The 22,358-nt window shown below is 43.3% G+C and overlaps 1 long non-coding RNA gene across 2 annotated transcripts in view; it reads right to left on the bottom strand.

The window, feature by feature from the left end:
* Window positions 1-143: 143 nt before the first annotated feature.
* LOC145712972 (uncharacterized) overlaps window positions 144-22,358 on the bottom strand; it is a 60,077-nt gene continuing 37,862 nt past the window's right edge. Inside the window, exons 2-5 of one of the 2 annotated variants that reach the window (XR_014135860.1) lie at window positions 16,289-16,439; window positions 9,162-9,332; window positions 4,343-4,435; window positions 144-2,054 (exon numbers count right to left, since the gene is read on the bottom strand). This is a non-coding gene — a long non-coding RNA (uncharacterized LOC145712972). Of the gene's footprint in view, window positions 4,436-9,161; window positions 9,333-16,288; window positions 16,440-22,358 lie in introns of both variants that reach the window. The other variant, XR_014135859.1, reaches the window with a different exon arrangement.

The following is a 22,358-nucleotide window of genomic DNA, read 5'->3' as shown; positions in this document are numbered from 1 at the left end:
GACATTCTATTTTACCATATCTTAAAACTAGAAGACAGTTGGCCCCACCTCATGTCCTCCACCTTACAGAGATAAAATTTTGACTTTGAAGCATTCTGATCTGAGTTTTACAATAAATTACAAATGTATCACTACTCAAAGACTTAAGTTCATGTATGTACTTTATTAAAGGATTAAAATTTTTTTAATGGAGGCGGGTCTGCAGGTGTACTGATGCTTTAAAATTATATAAAAGCAATGAAAGGGGGTCAGAAAGAAACTGCTTGTTGGGTTTGAGGAGGTGGCAGCTAAGAACTCCTGTGCCCTGTGGAGACTGAGGTGGCCTCACTTTGCTGAGGTGCCAGATTACACACCGAACTGCAAGATATAGACCCACTCTCCAGGCTGAGGAACAGGGGAGGCAGAGCCAGGTGGCCCTTACCTCTGTAGCGTAGATGTCTGAGGCAGAGGCCTGGGCCCAGGCTGTGTGCTCTATCTAGCAAGAGAGCCACCATGAAGATCCTAGAGTCTGTGGTTGGAAAAGGAAGTGAAGACCTTGCATTCATATGATCCTCCCTGCCATCTCCAATGCTAATGGAGCCCAAGGTAGCCGAACATATTAAGGCTTTGTCACGCAAGTTAAAATAGATGAGTGTTAGTTGTAAATGGTTCCCCTGTTGTACTTTGTTGCCATTTGGAAGGTCAGTCCCTAGAACTGCAGGTTCTTTCAAGTCACCCAGAAGGTGGTACCCACTAGCATACATTCTTGACTGGGGGCAGCTCCCACTCTTGAGGTCCCTCCCTGTCAGCCTTTGGGACGTGACCTCCCTCCTTTGGCACCTCAAGGATATGATTTTTCATCTGACTTGATCAACCAGCTCAGAAGCTCCTATTGCCCCTCTAACACTGTTCTCAGATGTCCCCAAGTACTAGCCATACACCCCAGACCCTGCCCCAAAGCATTCCTTCTCAAAGCACTTTACAACAGGGTAACCTTAATAAACCTTCTGCTGACTCTTACACCTCTTCAATTGGCCTTCAGGGGCTTTTCCTGACAGTCCTCTCCCTGCTTCCTAAATATTGGTATTCCTGAGGTACAGTTCTCTGCCCTCCTTTCATGCATGCTTCCTTGGAGACTTACAAATCAAGGTATTTAAAATGGAGACACTTTATTAACCACAGCTCCCTATGAGTCTGCCAGGGATGCAGCAAAGGCCATGTTCCCAGGAGCTTGAAGAAACTGCTAGCACATCAGGTGTTCCCACCAGAGATGTGTTCAAGGCCATGCCTCACATGTACACTGCCCTCCACCCATCCCCATGCAGTTCTGAGGCATTAACTTCAGGACTGTCTCGGGCCTGAGGGCTCTGCTAACCCAATCTGGTCAGTGAAAGGAGGGCTGAACGGAAAGGCCTTGCAGCACCTGACCTTGCTCTTTTCCACTGCTAGGTTTGGTGGTTCCTTACAGAGCAGTCAGTGCCTGGAGCTGGGGTGAACATTGGTGCCAATCTGTCCTTCCCTCCTCCACTCCCAAGGAGGAGGTTAACCTCTTTCCAGACACCCTCCCTTGGACTGGGAAAAGCTCCATCATTCAGTCTGGTTATGAAGCTCACTCTTAAAAAATTCTGAACCATACCAAGCAGGAATGAACCAGAGCACCGAGAGCCGCTTTAACAGCTTGAGGGGAGGAGGCCAGCTGGGGCCTCTGCCTCTCCTTACCTGAGCATCCTTGATCATCCTTGTCATTCTTGTGTCCTCCACCCAGTCCTGTCCTGCAAGCACTCCAGATTTTTGGAGATCACGGCCAATGCCTGAAAAACCTGGATGGACCTGAGGGCAACAGCCTGGGATCTGAGGTCATCTAGTCACCCCTCATTGCTGGGGACCCTCACTGAGGGTCTTTGCTTTCAACAGCTCTGGATACACCAGGACTCCTTCATTTAACAAATAATTGAGGGTTATGGGTCTGCACAGGCTTCACTGGTGACTCACACATATCCACCCCCACTGTCCCATGAGATGATGACATGGCATTTCTGTTTGTCTCAGCACTGTTTGCCCTAGGAGTGTGCCGTCTGTTAGGGAAGATAAGGCAGATAAAAATAAGTTAAAAGGTGCTTATTATCCAAAAAGAACTGAAAAATCCCCTTTGAGTCAACCTACTTAAAGTGGAGACCAGAGTTGCATATATAAATAGTGAAAAAGGTTTGATTGGAACTAACTGCAAAACGAAACTACTAAAACTAGTATCTCTTAACAAAGTGCAATTGCAATTACGGGCTAATTCTTAGAATCATTTTATGTATATTTCCTTCCTAAACTTTATATGACTGCATAATAAAACAGACACCATTCCCACAGGGCAGTCAGTTTTGAAAAGTTAGTCAAGGGCCTCCTCAGTTTTCCTTAAGGCCTCTCTTAATCTGTTAGCTCTCTGATCCTCTAGCCATACCCATGAAGTACCTAATTGGTTCCATGAAGCTCTTCATGTGTTAATGGGCCTCTCAGATCCTCATCTGCCAATGACTGCAATCTTTGAGCAGTTTCCATCAATACCTTTGTAACTTTATGAAATTCTAGGCTTTAAAACTTAAATCGTACTTCAGCACCATTGTGTTGTATTAGTGTCAGAAGTTTCTGACCCCTTACAATCCTAAGCACGAGATGGGAGAGATGGACTATGCTGGGTGGAGGGTGTTAAGCAGAGAGATGTTTAAAAAGAGACAACTGGCCCCAAGTGGAGTCACTTGTGCTAAGCCCCATGTTAGCAAATCACAGCTTAATAACTAACCCAACTGCACCTTCAACTCCTGAGGTATAACCTTTAACCAGTCATCATGGTACCTAGTCGGCACTAGTGAGATAAACCACTTGATAGACCCCTTCCGTTCCTGTTAGATAGGCTACCTTCCTGGAACAATGCATTCTTCACTAATAATTCCCCTTTCCCCACCCCCATTTCTGCCTTTTAAAAACTTTGCATTTTGTATGGCCCTTCAGAGCTCCTTTCTATTGCTGGATGGGATGCTGCCTAACTCATGAGTCATTGAATCATGCCAATTTGATCTTTAAAGTTACTCAGTTGAATTTTTGTGATTTAACAATGTCTAAATGGAAAGTAATTTTTTAAATGGTCAGTTGTTTGGAGAATATTTTTCACGTCTGAGGACTTTTGATTTCCTCTACAACTGGAGGAAGCTGGATATTGACTACTTAAATATGGCTCAAAGGAGGAAAAAAGCCCATCGACATGTCTGACCAGAGAGCCTGCCCTTGAGGGGCAGCAGTGATTTCAACTGATGGCAATATTGGGTCAGCAGGAGCCAAGACAGGAGGGCAGGTTTGGGGAACTGAGTGAGCTGGAGTGCATGGATTAATAAGTGAGGAAATACCATTTAAATAGGCCAAGAAAGTCTATTTCAGGTTAAACACTGGTCTCCATTCTATAACTATTTGAGGTTTCTGAACAGAGAACTGAACAAAATGAAAATAGTTAAGGTTTTATTATGGGTCAGTCACTGTTTAAGTACTTGGATGGACACATGTAATTCTATCAACTTGGTGAAGTCAGTACTATTATATCCTCATTAGAAAGTAAGGCAAACGAGCCAGCATTGTGAAGGCCCTGGCCCAAAGTCACACAACAAATAAGCAGCAGAACTATGGTTTGAGACTGGGCCCTCTGCCTCCAGAGGCCACACTCCCAACTACTGCCCTACCCAGTCTCTCCTTAGGGCCAGCTGGGAGTGAGAGCTAGGAGGATGAAGTGGGAAGAACGGTAAGAGGCCATGTGCAAGATAAAAGGCCTAAATCAGAGTAAAGAAGGCTTAGGAGCAATTCCAAAGGGACCTTTAAAGTACTAGTACTATTACACCAGGACTATGTATTTCCAAAACCCAGAACTGTATTACATTATGCACAAAGGAGTACATGTTGCAAGAAGGAATTAGCTACTCACTAAAATTTACTAAATTTCTGAGGAGGAGCTCCCTCACTCAACTCTAAGACTTCTACCTCTAGCACAAAGACAAATCTGCATTTAAGATCACTGGCAGCAGACACCGACAACTCAGGGGTCGAGACAACTCTTAGCCTGAAGAAGCTAGAGCTTAGTGTCTGTGTGTGTGCAGCCCTAGGCTGCCCTGATCCGGGGATGGTGAGACCTGTGTTGTAGCCCCCTTAATTGCTTATTTAGAGAGTGGCCTTGACCACCCTACCCTGCTTTAATTTCTCATCTGTGGGATGTTTGTTCAATCAACCCACAAGGCTGTTGTTCTGTGAGGAAACAGATCATGTCTTACAAATTGTAGCTGCCCTGCAGCTCGCATTGAACGTCTACTCTGACTGACTCTCCACACCTTACCAGCTTTCCAGTGTAGTCCAAAGTTGGAGGAGGCAGGAATCCTGTTTGTTTTCCATGCAGACTGCCCTGCTCCAAGGCAATGGCATGTCTCCTCTGCCAAACCAGAGAGAGGAGAGAAATATGTCAGGTGTTTCCACAGGTGGTAGAGACTCCTGGCCATCTCCAGCCAGGGGGTCCTCAACACGAAACACTTCATATTCAGCCACTATGGTTTGGAGTGTTGCCAGGGACAGGATTTCTGGCTAGGGTGGGAACTCTTCCCTGGGCTTCTGGGAGTCTTTCAGAGATGGACAACCTCACTCCCACGACAGGTGAGGGCTGGGTGAGTGGTCAAGTAGTGCTGGCTGGCCCCTCGCCTTCAGGGCTCTGGCCGCCTTCCCTGCATTCAGGCTGGTGTCTGGATGTGCAGTGGGTGATTCCTGAATTTCCCAAACACAAACCTCCAAATGTATGCCTATCCTGGAAAAGAAGAGGCAGCAGAGGCGACTCCCTGGCCAGTTTGTGGTGTCTCCCCTGCCCCTAAGGCAGTATTTTGCCATACGCTGCCTTGCCTGGCCGTCCCTCTATGCATGCAGAGCTGGCCCTGTACCCCATGGAGAGCAGAGAAGTGGGGTCAGGCAGCATGTCTGACAGGTGGAGGAGTGGAGCCCATGCCTATAAAACTCCTGACCATGGCCTTGGGCAGGCAGAACTCTTGCCCTTAGAGGGGAAGTACACTCCTCTGAGTAGGAACAAACTTCAAAGGAGTCTTCTGGCATCCTTTCCTCCATGGTACCCTTAGCCTTGTTCTGCATTTCTGTAGCTCTCCCTGTCCTGAGAGTCCCTCCTACCTACTCCATCTATGCCTTTCTGGGCCTTACTGATTTTCTGTCTGAGTTATCTATTGAGGTATGTCGGGTGTCAAAGTCCCCCATTATTGTATTTACCATCAATTTCTCCCTTTATGTCTTAATATTTGCCTTATATATTTAGGCGCTCCTAGGTTGGGTGCATTGGTATTTACAATTGTTATATCCTCTTGCTGAATTGATCCCCTTATCATTATGTAAAGCCCTTCTTTGTCTTTTCTTACAGTCTTTGATTTAAAGCCTATTTTGTAGTTTTCTATCCCTTCATTTTCAGTTTGTGTCTTTAGGTTTGAAATGAGTCTCAGATAGGCAGCATATAGATAGGCTTTGGGTTTTTTTTTTTTTTTTTTTAAGATTTTAAAAAAATGTTTATTCATTTTTGAGAGAGAGAGAGAAAGAAAGAGTGAGCATGAGCGAGGTCAGGGGCAGAGAGAGGGAGACACAGAATCTGAAGCAGGCTCCAGGCTCTGAGCTGTCAGCACAGGGCCCAATGCGGGGCTCGAACTCAAGAATTGTGAGATCATGACCTGAGCCAAAGTTGGATGCTTAACTGACTAAGCCACTCAGGCACTGCCCCTCTCCCCCAAATATTTGTAATTTTTTTTGTTTTTGAGAGAGAGCGAGCAGGGGGTGTGGGTAGAGAGAGGGGGACAGAGGATACAAAGTGTGCTCTGTGTTGACAGCAGAGAACCTGACGCAGGGCTCAAATTCATGAGCCAGGAGATCATGACCTAAGCCGAAGTCAGAGGCTTAACCAACTGAGTCATCCAGGTGCCCCCTTTTAGCACTTTTGAATATATCTGGTTACTCCCTTCTAGCCTGCAGAATTTGTGCTGAAAAATCAGCTGATAGTCTTTTGGGTATTCCTTTGTATATAACTAGTTGCTTTCCTCTTGCTGCTGTTAAGATTCAATCTGTATCTTTAGTTTTGGAAATTTTAATCATTACTTGTCTTGTTGTAAACCTCTGTGGGTTCATCTTCTTTGGGTTCACAGCTCTGTGCTTCCTGGACCTGGATATCTGTTTCTTTCCTCAGGTTAGGGAAGTTTTTAGCTATTATTTTTTCAAATAAATGTTCTTGCCCCTTTCCCTCTCTTCTGGGACCCCTATAATGTGAATGTTGTTATGCTTGATGTTGTCTCTTTGGTCCCTTAAATTAGCCTCATTTTTTAAGTCTTTTTTCTTTTGGCTGTTGAACTTGGATGATTTCTACTACCCTATCTTCCATATTGCCAATCCGTTCTTCTGCATTATCTAAGATTCCCTCTTTTCACTTCTGTTATCATATTTAAAAAAAAATTTTTTTAATGTTTATTTTTGAGACAGAAAGAGTGCAAGCAGGGGAGGGGCAAAGAGCAAGGGGGACAGAGGATCCAAAGCAGGGCTTGAAATCACAAACCATGAGATCATGACCTGAACTGACATTGGATGCTCAACTGACGGAGCCACCCAGGCACCCCTCAGTTATCACATTCTTCAGCTCTGATTTTTTAAAAATATTTTCTCTTCATTGAAGTTCTCACTGTGTTCATCCATTCTTCTCCCAAGTTCAATGAGTATCTTTATGACCACTGCTTTGAACTCTATCAGGTAGACTGCTTATCTTCATTTAGTTCTTTTTCTGAAGTTTTGTTTTGTTCTTTCATTTGGAACATATCCCTGTATTTTGCCTGATTCTCTGTGTTTGTTTCTATGTATTAGGTAAATCAACTACATTTCTTGGTCTTAAAAGAGTGGCCTTATGTAGAAGTTGTCTGTGGGGCCCAGAAGTGCAAACCCCCTAGTTACTAGAACCAGGCATTACGAAGCTGTGCTGTGTCGGCTGCATGTGCCCTTCTGTAGTGGCTGGGCTGTTATGATTGCAAGTGTGTTAATAGGCAGGGCTGGGCTGGGCTGCGATGCCCAGCTGTGGCTACTGCAGGTTATGCTGGTGTGCAGGACTAGCCTCCAGTGTGGCTGGCTGCAATTGTTGTGAGTGTACTGGTGAGTGGTGTTGCCCTTCCACCTCCAGCAGGAGCTGCTTTGGAGGGGTGCTGGTCTGGCTGAGGCTACCCACTGGGTGGGGCAGGGTTGTAGCCACTTTATGGGGGTGGGGCACCAGTCCTGGTCAAGACTGCCTATCAGGTGCAGCAGGGCAGGAGCCACTGAGGCAGGTGGGGCACTGATCCTGGCTGAGGCTGCCCACTGAATATGGCAGGGAAGGTCTGCATGGGAATGACATGGCAAGGTGAGCAGTGCTAGCAAGGTAGATGAAGAGCATCATGTGGCAGAAAAAACCAGGATCCTTGTCCTGATGGAAAGGACTGTTGAAAGAAGACAGATAAGTGTGCTGAATGTTGCAGAGCAGTTTGCACTGCTGGGAACCTGCACTGAGTCTGCAGCATGTCAGGAGAGGGGGCTTTAAGGGAGTAATGTTTAAACTAAGGCCTGAAGGATGAGGAGAGAAACAGAGGGAAGATGCTGATTCACACATCCTTTGTGCTAAGCCACTTCCATCATTTCATCTAGTTTTGACAACAACCCTTTAAAATAGGTATTATCCCCATTTTTCAGATGAGAAAGCAGAGGCTCATAAAGCTGAAGAGCCCTATCCAAGGTCACCTAGTTAATATGTGGCAGAATGAGGACTTAAGCTCTAGTCAGCAGGATTCAAAAGCCAATCCAGTTAAAAGGCTGTTGCCATAGTCATGGCCAGAAAAGATGATGGCGTTAGTGGATATGGAGAAAAGTGGATGTGTGGGCTCAAGAGGGACAATGCAAGTAGAATTGACGGGACTCAGTGAGTAGTGTTGAGATAAAGGAGGAATCAAAGACGAATCTTTGTTTCTGCCTTGATTGGGTGACCAGTGATCTACCCAGGCAGATCATTTACCAAGAGGAGAAAAGGGAGAAGCAAGTTTAGAGGGAAGGAATCATTCATCTAAATTTGATACATTTCATTTCAGTTAAAAAAATTTTGGTTGATTCAATGAAAACAGGGAGAATTCCATGCCTAGAAACTCACCCTCTTCATGCCCCCTCAATCCCAGTGTTGTCTGTCGATATCTTCTGATGTCCTAAGGCACCCTGATTCTTTTCTGATCCTTGGTCCCTCTGACATCCAAACCCCAAGCAGATCATGACTGACATCCAAACCCCAAGCAGATCATGACCAAGAGAATGCTGTCCTTGGCCACACCACTTACTCTCACAGAAGTGGCCCTCTGGCTGCCGTGTGCTTTTACCTGCTCTTTCCTGACACTTCTTCTCTACTGAGGTTCTGTCGGGAAGGAGTTGCTCTTGTGGCTGAGCTTCTTCTGGCAGAGGCCCACCCCCACCCCCCAGCACTCAACCTACTCTGTGTGAGCAGCCTCTGCCTCCCCATCCTCAGAAGGGCCCTGCCCCTGCTTTAACCATCTTCCGTTACAGTCCTGAAATTCCTACCGAATTTAATGAGGGGCCCACATCATTTTGTACCTGGTCCCACAGATCATGTAGCCAGTCCTGTCTATATGTCCGCATCATAATGATGGGAAACAGGGAGTGGCATCCTTTCCCATCTGTGGAATGAACCTCATTTCCAACTAGGAAGACCCACTGATTTAAATCATAGGGAGATAAAAAAAAGAGCTCACTTCGTTTCCATGAAATATGCAGTTTTATGTGCAGTTTTATGTTTCTTCCTGGGTAATAACTTAGGAGGGAACCTTGGGAATAGAATACAGAAATAACAAATTATGGGCTATTAAATGTGGTTAATTAGTTCTTTATAGCTTAGGTAGAGGCATGGCTGAGTTACTCTGGCATACACAGTTACAGGTAGCGATGTGGGACTGCTTAAATACAACTCAGCGTCCCTCAGGAGGTGGAGGGAGGAGCAACTGAGTAATCCCGGCCTGGCTTTCGAAGCTGAAACCTCCACCAAGGCCATACCTCTGGTCAGAGTATGTTCTCTCACAAGCCTAATCACGCAGTGATTAGGGACCTCTTACCTGCGATCCCCTCAGCTCTGCAAGTGTGGAGGTGGTCAGTGTGCAGCCTGGGCACCCTGCAGCAGCCTCTGGGGTGGAACTCATACTTGTGCTCCAAGAAGTCTCCAAGCTGGTTTCATCTGCCACTCAGGCTCCAAACAGCTACAAATCCTTGCTCACTTCAGTAAATATCTATTTAAAAAAAAAATTGAATCAAAAAAATATTGGATTCCTAGCTGGAAAAGGATGCAGAAATGCTCTGCTGCCTATTATCACAGCTCTTTTCATCCTGATGAGCTAATGTATGAAGCACTAGGACCACTGAGTGGAAAGTCTTCCAGTGTTACTTACAGCAGTAATACCTAAGACTCAATGGACATAGCACACAGAAAATATAATCCACCCTCCCCCCCAAATTCCTTGTTCCATAGCCAATATCAATTCAAACTTATTGTCAAAGGCTTTTAGAATGTACTAGGTCATCCCATTTATTCTCCACTGAACTGATCATATAACTGTGGTCCTGTTCAGGAAGCTTAGCTGACATCCCTGGATTCACAAAAAAACTTGAATTCTTTAGTCTGGTATCTGCATGCTTCCCATTCTGACAACAGCTGGGCTTTCCAGCTCTATCTCACCAAAGCCTGCATTCCAGTCACACCTAATCATTCTTTACCCCATGTACTTTACCCCATGTACCCCATGTCTATCTCCTCTCCCTCAACTTTTATATTTGTATTTATTGAGTGCCTATCCTTGCTAGGTCCAGGGGATACAAAAGGAGGAAAGCAGGCTCAGTCCCTAGCCTTGGGGTCTTATAGTCTAGTGAATCCATGCATTATGCAAACCTTCATGGAAAACTGTGAGAAGGGTTATGAAGGAAAGGAAAGGAGGCTCCAAGTACCCACATTAGGGGTTTGGTATAGTTGGGGCATCAGGAAAGCTTCCTTGAGAAGTATGATTTCTGTGAAAAGAGACAGAGGTGGTAACTAGGCACCACTGGTAGACAGGGGAGGGTGTGTGGAGGGCAGGCTCCAGGCCAGGCTAGCAAGAGCAGAGGCCCTGGATGCAAGGCCATTTGAAAGGAGGCACTGAAAGGGCAGGGAGGCTAGAGTGCAGAGGGCAAGGGGAGACTCAGATAAGCCGAGTCTGAACTTAAAGAATGTGGTCTTCATCCCTAGAGCCATGGGAGGCCTTTGAAAGATTTTTTTCAGAAGTAACATCAGAGGACCTTCTACTATTAAGTTTTATTTTTATTTATTTTGAAAGAGAATCCCAAGCAGGTTCCTCACTGTCAGTGCACAGCCTGATGCAGGGCTCGAACTCATGAACTATGGGATCATGACATGAGCTGAAGTCAGACGCTTGGCCAACTAAGCCACTCTGGCAGCTGCCCCCACTTTTTAAAAGTAGACTCTGTGTCCAATGTGGGTCTTGAACTCTTGACCCAGAGATCAAGAGTCACATGCTCTACCAACTGGGCCAGCCAGGTGCCCCATCAGATTTGTGGATTTTTTTTTAATGTTTATTTTAGTTTTGAGAGGAGGGAGGGGCAGAGTCTAAAGCAGGCTCCAGGATCCGAGTTGTCAGCACAGAGCCTGATGCAGGGCTCAACTGTGAAATCGTGACGTGACCTAAATTGAGAGCAAGAGTCAGATGCTTAACCAACTGAGCCACCCAGGCACCCTCATCAGAGCTGTGTTTTTACAGAGCTTCTGGAAGAGGTACAGGGCACTTGCAGGGGGATCAGGTGAAAAGGGAGGAACAGTGCAATAAAGTGTTTGGGGTATAGAGAGGGGAGAAGCCAGATCTTTGTCCTGCACAGTGGGAAGGACATGGTGTCATCTAGTGAGTGTCTGTGAGTCCCGGGGAAGTCTGGGGGCTTGTTTTGAAGAAAGCTGTCCAAATGTTGTGCTCAAACGGATGTCTGGGCTGCAGGTGGATGTGTGACAGAAAGAATAGGAGGCAAAAACTAACCTACAGATCAAGAAGAGGGATGCCTAAGTAGTTCGGTTGAGCTTCCGGCTCTTGGTTTCAGCTCAGGTCATGATCTCACAGTTTGTGGGATCAAGCCTCATGTTGGGCTCCTTGCTGACAGTGCGGAGCCTGCTTGGAATTCTCTCTCTGTCCCTTTCCCTCTCTCTCTGCCCTTCCCCTGTACACTTGTGTGCTCTCTCTCTTAAAATAAATAAACTTAAAAAAAGATCAGGAAGGAGAAATGGAGCTGGCAAAGACAGTCAAGAAGGAAAAAAATGAGGATATGGTGCTAAAAGAACAGGGAAGAAAGTATTTCAGAAAGCATCAGCCCTGAAGGGCAAGTGAGCCCCACAAAGGGAAGGGGAAATGAATGGCAGAAAGAAGTTCCTAGTCTAGAAGGCAGAGCACAGGGAGTTCCTGGAGCTGGAGCAGGTGGGACTGGAAGGTGGCTGGGGGCAAGGTGGCAGAGGAGGCCTGGAGACCAGTGGAGCTGGATCAAGAAGGGCCTCAGTAAGGAGCTTGGATGTGATCCTGAGGGTCAGTAAAGGGTTGTTAAAGGTTTGAGCTAGTTTGTCTTTTTAATTAAAAACAAAATGCATGTTCCTTTGTAAATAAAAGAACCACCCTCCACCGAAACAAACTCTGTAGTAGCATAGAATTGTATTAACAAGTGAAGGTTCTTCTGCTGAATCCTACTCCTCAGCTAGCACTTTGGTGTTACCATTCCAGACTTTCTGCCATTCACAAACATCTTTAGTTTTGTGTAAACGGGATCATGCTACATATAATTTTTGCAACTGCCCTTATTCAATCAGTAATCTTGGGTTTCCTTCTGGGTGAGTATATGCAGATATGCTCCACTGGTCTGAATGGCTAACCACAACCTGGATATACCTGTGTAACAAACTGCCACCAAATTAGTAGCTTAAAATGATACAAATTTGTTATCTCACAGTTTCCATGGGTCAGGAGGCTGGCACTGAGTGGCTGGTCTTCTGCTCAGAGTCTCCCCAGGGTTGCTCTCTCACTGAGACTTAGAGCCATCTTCCAACCTCTTTCACATTGTTGGCAGAATACACCTCCTTGCAGATTTAGGACTGCAGTTCATTTCCTTGCTGGCTTCAGTCAGGGCCACTCTCAGTTCCTGGAGGTTTCCTTCATCTTCAGAACCAATAATACCTCAAGCTTTATACTTCTTTTAAGGAAGAGCTTAGTCCTTTTGGAGGAGTCACCTGATTAGGTCAGGGCCACTCAGGATAACCACTCTTTCTTCAGGTCAGCTGGCCATCTGATAAGCTACTCATGGGAACGGAATTCATGCTGTCACAAGTTTCACCCACACTCAAGGTCACTGTGTCTTCATCTTAGAATCTGGCCAACCACAATACCATACAATTGCCTTCCAATATGTGTTCCACGTTTTGCTTTCTGCAAACAGCTCCAATTAGTAGTTTTTGCATATATTTTGTATGCTTTGTAAACATTTTTGTTGGGTTTTAAAAAGTGACATTTCTGGGTTGAACAATAATCACACTGTAATTTTTTTAATTTTTTAAAATTTAATTTATTGTTTATTTTTGAGAGCGAGCGAGCATGTGTGCACAAGTGGGGGAGGGGTAGAGAGAGAGGGAGACAGAGGATCTGAAGCAGGTTCCATGCTGACAGCAACAAGCCTGATGCAGGGCTCGAACTCACAAACTGTGAGATCATGACTTGAGCCAAAGTCAGAAGCTTAACCGACTGGGCCGCCCAGGTGCCCTGTTGCAGTTCTTTTTAAAACAAACTTTTACCTTGGAGGGGCACCTGAGTGGCTCAGTCAGTTAGGCGTCCAACTTTGGCTCAGGTCAGAATCTCATGGTTCATGGGTTCAAACCCCGTATTGGGCTCTGTGCTGACAGCTCGGAGCCTGGAGGCTGCTTCAGATTGTGTCTCCCTCTTCCTCTGCCCCTCCCCCACTCATACTCTGTCTCTCTCAAAAATAAACATTAAAAAAAGAAAAATTAAAAAATAAATAAAACTTTTAACTTGGAATAATTTTCTACAGACTCCTTTTCTATGTGTGATTTCTCATATGATTTTTAAAAATAGCTTTTTATTTTATAAACTTTTAGATTTGCAGAAAAAAAATTAAAAAAAATTTTTTTCAACGTTTATTTATTTTTGAGAGATGGAGAGAGATAGAGCATGAGTGGGGGAGGGGCAGAGAGAGAGGGAGACACAGAATCTGAAGCAGGTTCCAGGCTCTGAGCTGTCAGCACAGAGCCTGATGTTGGGCTCAAACCCACTAACTATGAGACCATGACCTGAGCTGAAGTCGGACGCTTAACCAACTGAGCCACCAGGTGCCCCTATGTTCACAGAAAAATTGAGCAGATAGTACCGAGTTCCCATGTACCTTGCACCTAGTTTCCCCTATTATTAACATCTTCTATTACATGGTGACATTAACTACAGTCCAAAGTTTATTCAGATGTCCTTAGTTTTCACCTAATGTCCTTTTTCTGTCCCAGGATCCCATGGAGGATATCACCTTATGTTCAGTCATCACAGCTCTATGCTTTTCTTGGCTTTTCTTGTTTCTTAGACTTTCCTTATTTTTGATGACTTTGACATGTTTGAGGTACTGGTCAGGTATTTTGTAGAATGTCCCTCAATTAGAATTTGTCGGATGTTTTTCTCATGCTTAGACTAGGGTTTTTAGGTGCCATTCTCAAGACAGCCACTCAAGGGTATATACTATAACATGTCACTATTGATGTTGAGCTTGGGCACCTGGCTGAGGTAGTATTTGTCAAGTTTCTCCACTGCAAAGTGTCTCTTTTCCTCCCTTTTCATACTTCCAGGGTTGGAAGGAAATCACTATGTGCAGGAAGTTATGGTCTGTCTCACTGAGAGCGAAGTATCTACACAGAGTTCTGCAAAGGGGATTTGTCCAGTCTCCTCCATTTATACAATCATTGATTACTATCAGTATTGACTCACAGATCTTTACTTACACTTTGGGTTATATTCCTTTAGGGCTGACATAAGGTTTACTATTTCAAAAAAAATTTTTTTAACGTTTATTTATTATTGAGAGACAGAGAGACACAGAGCATGAGCAGGGAGAGATGGAAAAACACAGAATCTGAAGCAGGCTCCAGGCTCTGAGCTGTCAGCACAGAGCTGGACGTGGGGCTCGAAGTCACAAACTGTGAGATCATGACCTGAGCTGAAGTCGGACGCTTAATCGACTGAGCCACCCAGGCGCCCCTGACATAAAGTTTATTCACCTGCTTGGGTACTATTAGGCTTCTGCACTGATGGATCATAATATTTCTACATGTGACAATCTCTACAGTCTCTTTGACATTCTATGGTGTAGTAATAAACTTTTCTAATCCTGATGGCAAATTTAATTCCCTCCTTTATTTATGTTGTTTCAATTGTTCCAGTTTTGGCCACTGGGAGCTTTTTCTTTTTTTTTTTTTTTTTTTTTTTAATTTATTTTTGGGACAGAGAGAGACAGAGCATGAACGGGGGAGGGGCAGAGAGAGAGGGAGACACAGAATCGGAAACAGGCTCCAGGCTCCGAGCCATCAGCCCAGAGCCTGACGCGGGGCTCGAACTCACGGACCGCGAGATCGTGACCTGGCTGAAGCCGGACGCTTAACCGACTGCGCCACCCAGGCGCCCCTGGGAGCTTTTTCAGTTGTCTCCTGTGCCCTTTGACATATGCCATCTTTATTGTTTTTCTTTTTCTTTTCTTTCTTTCTTTCTTTTTTTTTTTTGTCTGATGAGCACTTCCTTACTTTCTTCCTTACAAAAGGCTCATCTTGTGTATTTCCTACCTCAGTCTTAAAATCAGCCATTTCTCCAAGGTGCCCTGGTTTCTTTTATTAGAGAACAGAATTAGAAACCAAAATCTAGGGGCGCCTGGCTGGCTCAGTCAGGACAGCATGCAACTCTTGATCTTGTGGTCATGAGTTCAAGTCCCATGTTGGCCACAGAGCTTAAAAGAAAAAAAGTCGGGTATCTGGGTGGTTCAGTCGGTTAAGCATTCGACTCTTGATTTTGGCTCAGGTCATGATCTCACGTTTGGTGGGATGGAGCCCTATGTCAGGCTCTGTACTGACAGCATGGAGCCTGCTTGGGATTCGATTCTTTCTCTCTCTTTTCCTCTGTCCCTCCCCTACTCGTTGTCACTTGCTCTCAAAATAAATAAAACATTAAAAAAAAAAAAGGAAACCAAGATCTGGGCATTAGATGTACTCAATGCTACTGGAGTGTCACTGCTGTTTGGTACTCTCAGCAGCAGAGCTAGGAAATACATATGTGTATACTAACCCATGTATATATGTCTATATATAAATATTTCTATATCCAACAATTTCTACTGTCTCTTAATATTCCCTTGGTGTAGTATGTCATAATCTGTTAGCAAATTTAGTTCCCTAAGTGATCATAGTTTTTTTCTGAGACAAAGTGTACATTATCATCCATCACGGTGAAAGCCTAGCAGTATCCAAACATGCAATTACCTCTTATGTCAGCCCTAAAGGTACAGTATGTGGTTTGACTTTGTGGAAGTAAAGGCTTCCCTATTTCATAAGACCCCTATATTTCTTCCCTTTTCTACCCTGAAAGAGAGCCACTTAGCACAAGTCATAGGGGTATGTGCTGGGGAAAAAAAAAGGGGGGGAGGGGGGTGGATGCCTAGGTGGCTCAGTCGGTAAAGTGTCTGACTCCTGACCTCAGCTCAGGTCTTGATCTCAGGGTCATGAGTTCAAGCCCCACGTTGGGCTCTGAGCTGAGTGTGAAGACTACTCTTAAAAAAAAAAAAAAAAAAAAAAAAAAAAAGATGGAGGAGGAGGAGGAACAAGAGGAGGAGGAGAAGAGGAAGAGGAAGAGGAAGAAGAAGAAATATGTGCTGGGAGCTATCAGAAACCTTAAGAGAAATGTTTCTTGGTCTGGTACATGCTCTACTTTGAAGAACTAAGGGCTTGGGACTGTGTCTACAGTCCACAGTGGAACCAGAAACCCAGGTTGGGGTGGGCTGGCAGTGGGGCAGACTTGGGCAGAGAAAGGGGAGGTCAACCTGGAAGAGAAAGGAGTATCCAGGAATCCTTTGAAGGTGACTCTAGAGAGAGACTAAAAAGTAATCAAATGAGGAAGTGAAGAAACAGTTTTACCTCTAGCTGGGATCCATGAATGCTGGAGACTGGCTCTAAGAAGGCGCTTTTCTCTCTGGAGATGAACAGTTTCTTCTAGATGTGACAGGGCAACATGTCAGGGTTACAATTCCATTCTGCAACGTCTTGGATAATGAACCTCTACTGGTGTCTGAAAGTAGGATTTTGACATAAAAAACAGTTTCTTCAGTTTTCAGAGTTTTTATCTGGGTTTCTTTCAGATACTTTTAGCATTTATGTCTATCCTCTAGAAAAGACAAAGCCCACTCACTAACTGCCAGTATAAAGATTTCAGTGGGGGTGATTGAAGGCAAACTGTACTGGTTTGGGAATAAAACGCTTCTTTCCACAACTATATGCTAACCTGGGAGTGCCTTTAACCACTTTGGTAATTTTATTCCTTTAATAACCTTTAATTTTTTTTTTTTTTTTGCTACAGAAACAATGTTTACCATCATTTTAAAATTCAGACAATACCAACAAACAAAATGAAGAAAATAAAAATCATTCATAATTCTAAGATCCAGAAATAATCACTATTTATATTTTTGAACAGTCTTTTTTTCTCCTATGGACATATACATAAATGTAATTCATAAAAATTGAATCATGTTTTATATAATGTTTAGTATAAAACCTGCTCTTTTACATCTAACACTATATTATGCACACCTATGCTCACTTGGACTTGCCATTCTCCAGTGTTCAGAAGCTGGATCTAAACATGGAAGATACACGGACTGAATCCTCACTTTTAATAGGCATTGCCAAATCATGCTCCAAGAGGTTGTGCTGTGTTACATTTCCACCAATAATGTTTACATATTCCCCCTAACTAATATCAGGTGATGATTTTAAATCTCTTCCATTTGGAGAGATGGAAAAAAGGTAATTTCACTGGTGTTTTAATCTAGATTTGTTATTACTTGCACCTTACAACTTTCTAAGACCATTATCCCTTCTTTGCTTAGTTTTACTTTCTTCCACATACTGAACTGACTGTCTCCAGGAAAATTTCTACTTACTTTTTTATCCTTCTTCCTTTGACAGATTTAAGTATTTTGCATCTATATTCATAAGGGATGTTGGTCTATAACTGTGTTTTTCTGTAAGTTCTCATCAGGTCTTTTTACACAGGTAATACTGGCCTCATCAAATGAACTCAGAAGTGTTACCTTCTTCTCCATTCTCTGATAAAATTTGTGTAAGATTGGTGTTACTTCTTCCTCAAAATTTTGCTAGGAATTATCAGTAATAACTCCTTTTTATTTCTGATATTTATGTTCTGTAATGGATGTTTTCTTCCTTTTTTCCTTCCTTGGTCCATCAAGCTAGAGCTTAACAATCTGGCTGCTCTTTTTACAAAGAACAAGAACCAACTATTAGCTTTGGTGATTTTCTCTCTGGTTTGTTTTCTCTATATTAATTTGTTATTTTCTTCTTTCTGATTATCTTGGGTTTCTGTTTATCCTCTTTAATTTCTTAGGTGATAACAAACCTTTCTTCTTTTTTTTTTTTTATTTTTTTTTTAATATATGAAATTTACTGTCAAATTGGTTTCCATACAACACCCAGTGCTCATCCCAAAAAGTGCCCTCCTCAATACCCATCACCCACCCTGCCCTCCCTCCCACCCTGCCCTCCCTCCCACCCCCCATCAACCCTCAGTTTGTTCTCAGTTTTTAACAGTCTCTAATGCTTTGGCTCTCTCCCACTCTAACCTCTTTTTTTTTTTTTTTTTTCCTTCCCCTCCCCCATGGGTTTCTGTTATGTTTCTCAGGATCCACATAAGAGTGAAACCATATGGTATCTTTCTCTGTATGTCTTATTTCACTTAGCATCACACTCTCCAGTTCCATCCATGTTGCTACAAAAGGCCATATTTCATTTTTTCTCATTGCCACGTAGTATTCCATTGTGTATATAAACCACAATTTCTTTATCCATTCATCAGTTGATGGACATTTAGGCTCTTTCCATAATTTGGCTATTGTTGAGAGTGCCGCTATAAACATTGGGGTACAGGTGCCCCTATGCATCAGTACTCCTGTATCCCTTGGATAAATTCCTAGCAGTGCTATTGCTGGGTCATAGGGTAGGTCTATTTTTAATTTTCTGAGGAACCTCCACACTGCTTTCCAGAGCGGCTGCACCAATTTGCATTCCCACCAACAGTGCAAGAGGGTTCCTGTTTCTCCACATCCTCTCCAGCATCTATAGTCTCCTGATTTCTTCATTTTGGCCACTCTGACTGGCGTGAGGTGGTATCTGAGTGTGGTTTTGATTTGTATTTCCCTGATAAGGAGCGACGTTGAACATCTTTTCATGTGCCTGTTGGCCATCCGGATGTCTTCTTTAGAGAAGTGTCTATTCATGTTTTCTGCCCATTTCTTCACTGGGTTATTTGTTTTTCGGGTGTGGAGTTTGATGAGCTCTTTATAGATTTTGGATACTGGCCCTTTGTCCGATGTGTCATTTGCAAATATCTTTTCCCATTCCGTTGGTTGCCTTTTAGTTTTGTTGGTTGTTTCCTTTGCTGTGCAGAAGCTTTTTATCTTCATAAGGTCCCAGTAATTCACTTTTGCTTTTAATTCCCTTGCCTTTGGGGATAAACCTTTCTTCTTTTTTAACGTAAGTATTTATTTCCCAGCTTTAGTGAGATATAATTGACATACAACATTGTGTAGGTTTAAGGTATACAACATGTTGACTTGATACACTTAACATATTGTGAAATGATTACCACTGCTCTCTTAGCAACTTTTAAGTTTATATATGGTATTAATTATAAGTATCATGCTGTATATTAGATCCCCAAACTTATTCATCTTATAACTGAAAGTCTAACTTTTGACCATATCTCCCCATTTCCCCCAAACCCTACTCCTTGGTAACCACCATTATACTCTTCTGTTTTTAGAAGTCTGGCTTAATAAAATTTTTTTTAAATGTTTATTTATTTTTGAGAGAAAGAGAGAGACAGAGTGCAAACAGGGGAGGGGCAGAGAGGGAGACACAGAATCTGAAGCAGGCTCCAGGCTCTGAGCTGTCAGTACAGAGCCAGATGCAGGGCTTGAACTCATGAACCGCGAGATCATGACCTAAGCTGAAGTCGGCCACTTAACCAACTGAGCCACCCAGGTGTCCCTTAACTTTATTTTTTTAATGGCATCTTCATTAGTTACTAAGCTATTGTTTAAGCCCATCCTTCTACATTCTGCTCTGCAACACTGGAAATGAAATTCTGCAAAACCATAGGTCTCCTTACCCAGCTGTCTTCCTGACAAATCCCACCAACAGGGGAGCACTAGAGACAGACAAGAATACAGGAGAAGAGAGAAGAGAGTTGCTCCTTCCTGTTTTGCTTGCTGCTACCTACTGTCAGTGTTTGCTCTAGGATTGGTTCTTTACCATTAAGGCAATATTCTGTTCCAGTTTCCAGGCTCTTATAGCATTCCCAGAATGAGACTTATTACACCTTCTGGAGGTACCAGCCAGGAAGTACTCTGTGATAGACAGTATAATATCAAAGATATCCACGTCCTAATTGCTGGAACCTACTGAATATGGTATTTTACAGTGCAAACAGGAATTTGCAGATACAGTTAAGAATGCTGAAATGGGAGATTATTCTCCATAATCTAGGTGGGTGGCCCCAATGTAATCACAAATGTCCTTAAAAGTGGAAGCAGGAGGCAGAAAGGTCAATGTCAGAGTGGTGCAATGTGTGAAGGATATAGCTGGCCATTGCTGGCTTTGGAGATGAAGGAAAGAGTCAGAAACCAATATGGGAACCCTCCAGAAGCTGGCAAAAGCAAGGAAATGTTTTCCCAAGAGCCTCCAGAAGGAACACAGCCCTACTGGCACCTTGATTTTTTTGCTTAGTGAGATCTGTGTCAAACTTCTAACCTGTACAACTATAAAATAACCTGTTTTAAGCTACTAAATTTGTAGTTTGTTACAATAGAAATAGGAATAGAAAACTAATATATACCCCAACATCAGAGGTCTGGGTTCCAGCTCTTGTCAGGACCCTCTTCCAAGCTTCTAGGTATCCATTACTCCAAATTCTCCCCTTGTTTTCCCAGCCCTATGGGTGGAAACTGTTTCCTGTGGGTACTATTTACATGGTACCTCAGGGTTCCCCTCTGTCTTTTGAGTCTTCTATACCTCTTTAATGAACCCCTGGAATAAGTTCTTCCCACTAAAATAACTAGGGTGGTTGGTTCCCTTTTTCCTAATTCAGTATCTGACACAAAACTTTGCTACTTTTATTAGAGTCACATCTCTTAGCATTTTCCCCCTTTATGGCTTTTTGGTTTTGTGATTTATATAAGAATTTCTCTATTCCAAGATCTTTTTTAATCAATTTTTTCCAGTTATATATAGCTTTATATTTCATACAGTTTTTTTTTAAAGTAGGCTCCACACCCAGTGCAGAGCCCAATGCAGCTTGAACACATGACCCTGAGAGGAAGACCTGAGCTGATATCAAGAGTTGCTTAACCGGGGCGCCTGGGTGGCTCAGTCAGGTTAAGCCTCCGACTTCGGCTCAGGTCACGATCTTGCGTCCGTGAGTTCGAGCCCCGCGTCGGGCTCTGGGCTGATGGCTCAGAGCCTGGAGCCTGCTTCCGATTCTGTGTCTCCCTCTCTCTCTGCCCCTCCCCCTCTCATGCTCTGTCTCTCTCTGTCAAAAATAAATAAACATTAAAAAAAAAAATTTAAAAAAAAGATACGGATATCCACTCTCACCACTGTTATTCAACATAGTATTAGAAGTCTCAGCCTCTGCAATCAGACAACACAAAGAAATAAAAGGCATCCAAATCGGCCAGGAGGTCAAACTTTCACTCTTCACAGATGACATGATACTCTATGTGGAAAATCCAAAAGATTCCACCAAAAAACTGCTAGAATTGACTCATGAATTCAGCAAAGTTGCAGGATATAAAATCAGTGCACAGAAATGAGTTGCATTCCTATACACCAACAATGAAGCGACAGAAAGAGAAATCAAAGAATTGATACCATTTACAGTTGCACAAAAAACCATAAAATACCTAGGAATAAATCTAACCAAAGAGGTAAAAAATCTATACACTGAAAACTACAGAAAGCTTATGAAAGAAACTGAAGAAGACACAAAAAAATGGAAAAAGATTCCATGCTCCTGGATAAGAAGAACAAATATTGTTAAAATGTCAATACTACCCAAAGCAATCTACATACTCAATGCAATACCTATCAAAGTAACACCAGCATTCTTCACAGAGCTATAAAAAATAATCCTAAAATTTGTATGGAACCAGAAAAGACCCCAAATAGCCAAAGCGATCTGGAAAAAGAAAACCAAAGCTGGAGGCATCACAATACTGGACTTCAAGCTGTATTACAAAGCTGTGATCATCAAGACAGTATGTTACCGGCACAAGAACAGACACTCAGATCAATGGAACAGAAGAGAGAACCCAGAAATGGACCCACAAACGTATGGCCAACTAATCTTTGACAAAGCAGGAAAGAATATCCAATGGAATAAAGACAGTCTCTTCAGCAAGTGGTGCTGGGAAAACTGGACAGCGACATGCACAAGAATGACCCTGGACCACTTTCTTACACCATACACAAAAATAAACTCAAAATGGATGAAAGACCTCAATGTATGACAGGAAGCCATCAAAATCCTTGAGGAGAAAGCAGGCAAAAACCTCTTTGATCTTGGCCACAGCAACTTCTTATTCAACACGTCTCTGGAGGCAAGGGAAACAAAAGCAAAAATGAACTACTGGGACCTCATCAAAATAAAAAGCTTCTACACAAGGAAGGAGACAATCAGCAAAACTAAAAGGCAACCGACGGAATGGGAGAAGATATTTGCAAACGACATATCAGATAAAGGGTTAGTATCCAAAATCTATAGAGAACTTATCAAACTCAACACCCAAAAAACAAATAACCCAGTGAAGAAATGGGCAAAAGACATGAATAGACACTTCTCCAAGGAAGACATCCAGATGGCCAACTAACACATGAAGAAATGCTCAACATCACTCATCATCAGGGAAATAAA

The sequence above is a fragment of the Panthera onca genome, chromosome D3, assembly GCF_046562875.1.
Source record: "Panthera onca isolate mPanOnc1 chromosome D3, mPanOnc1 haplotype 2, whole genome shotgun sequence".
In the NCBI taxonomy this organism is placed as follows: Eukaryota; Metazoa; Chordata; class Mammalia; order Carnivora; family Felidae; genus Panthera; species Panthera onca.
Note: the sequence above shows the minus strand (reverse complement) of the source record. Positions and strands in the feature narration are given on the sequence as shown.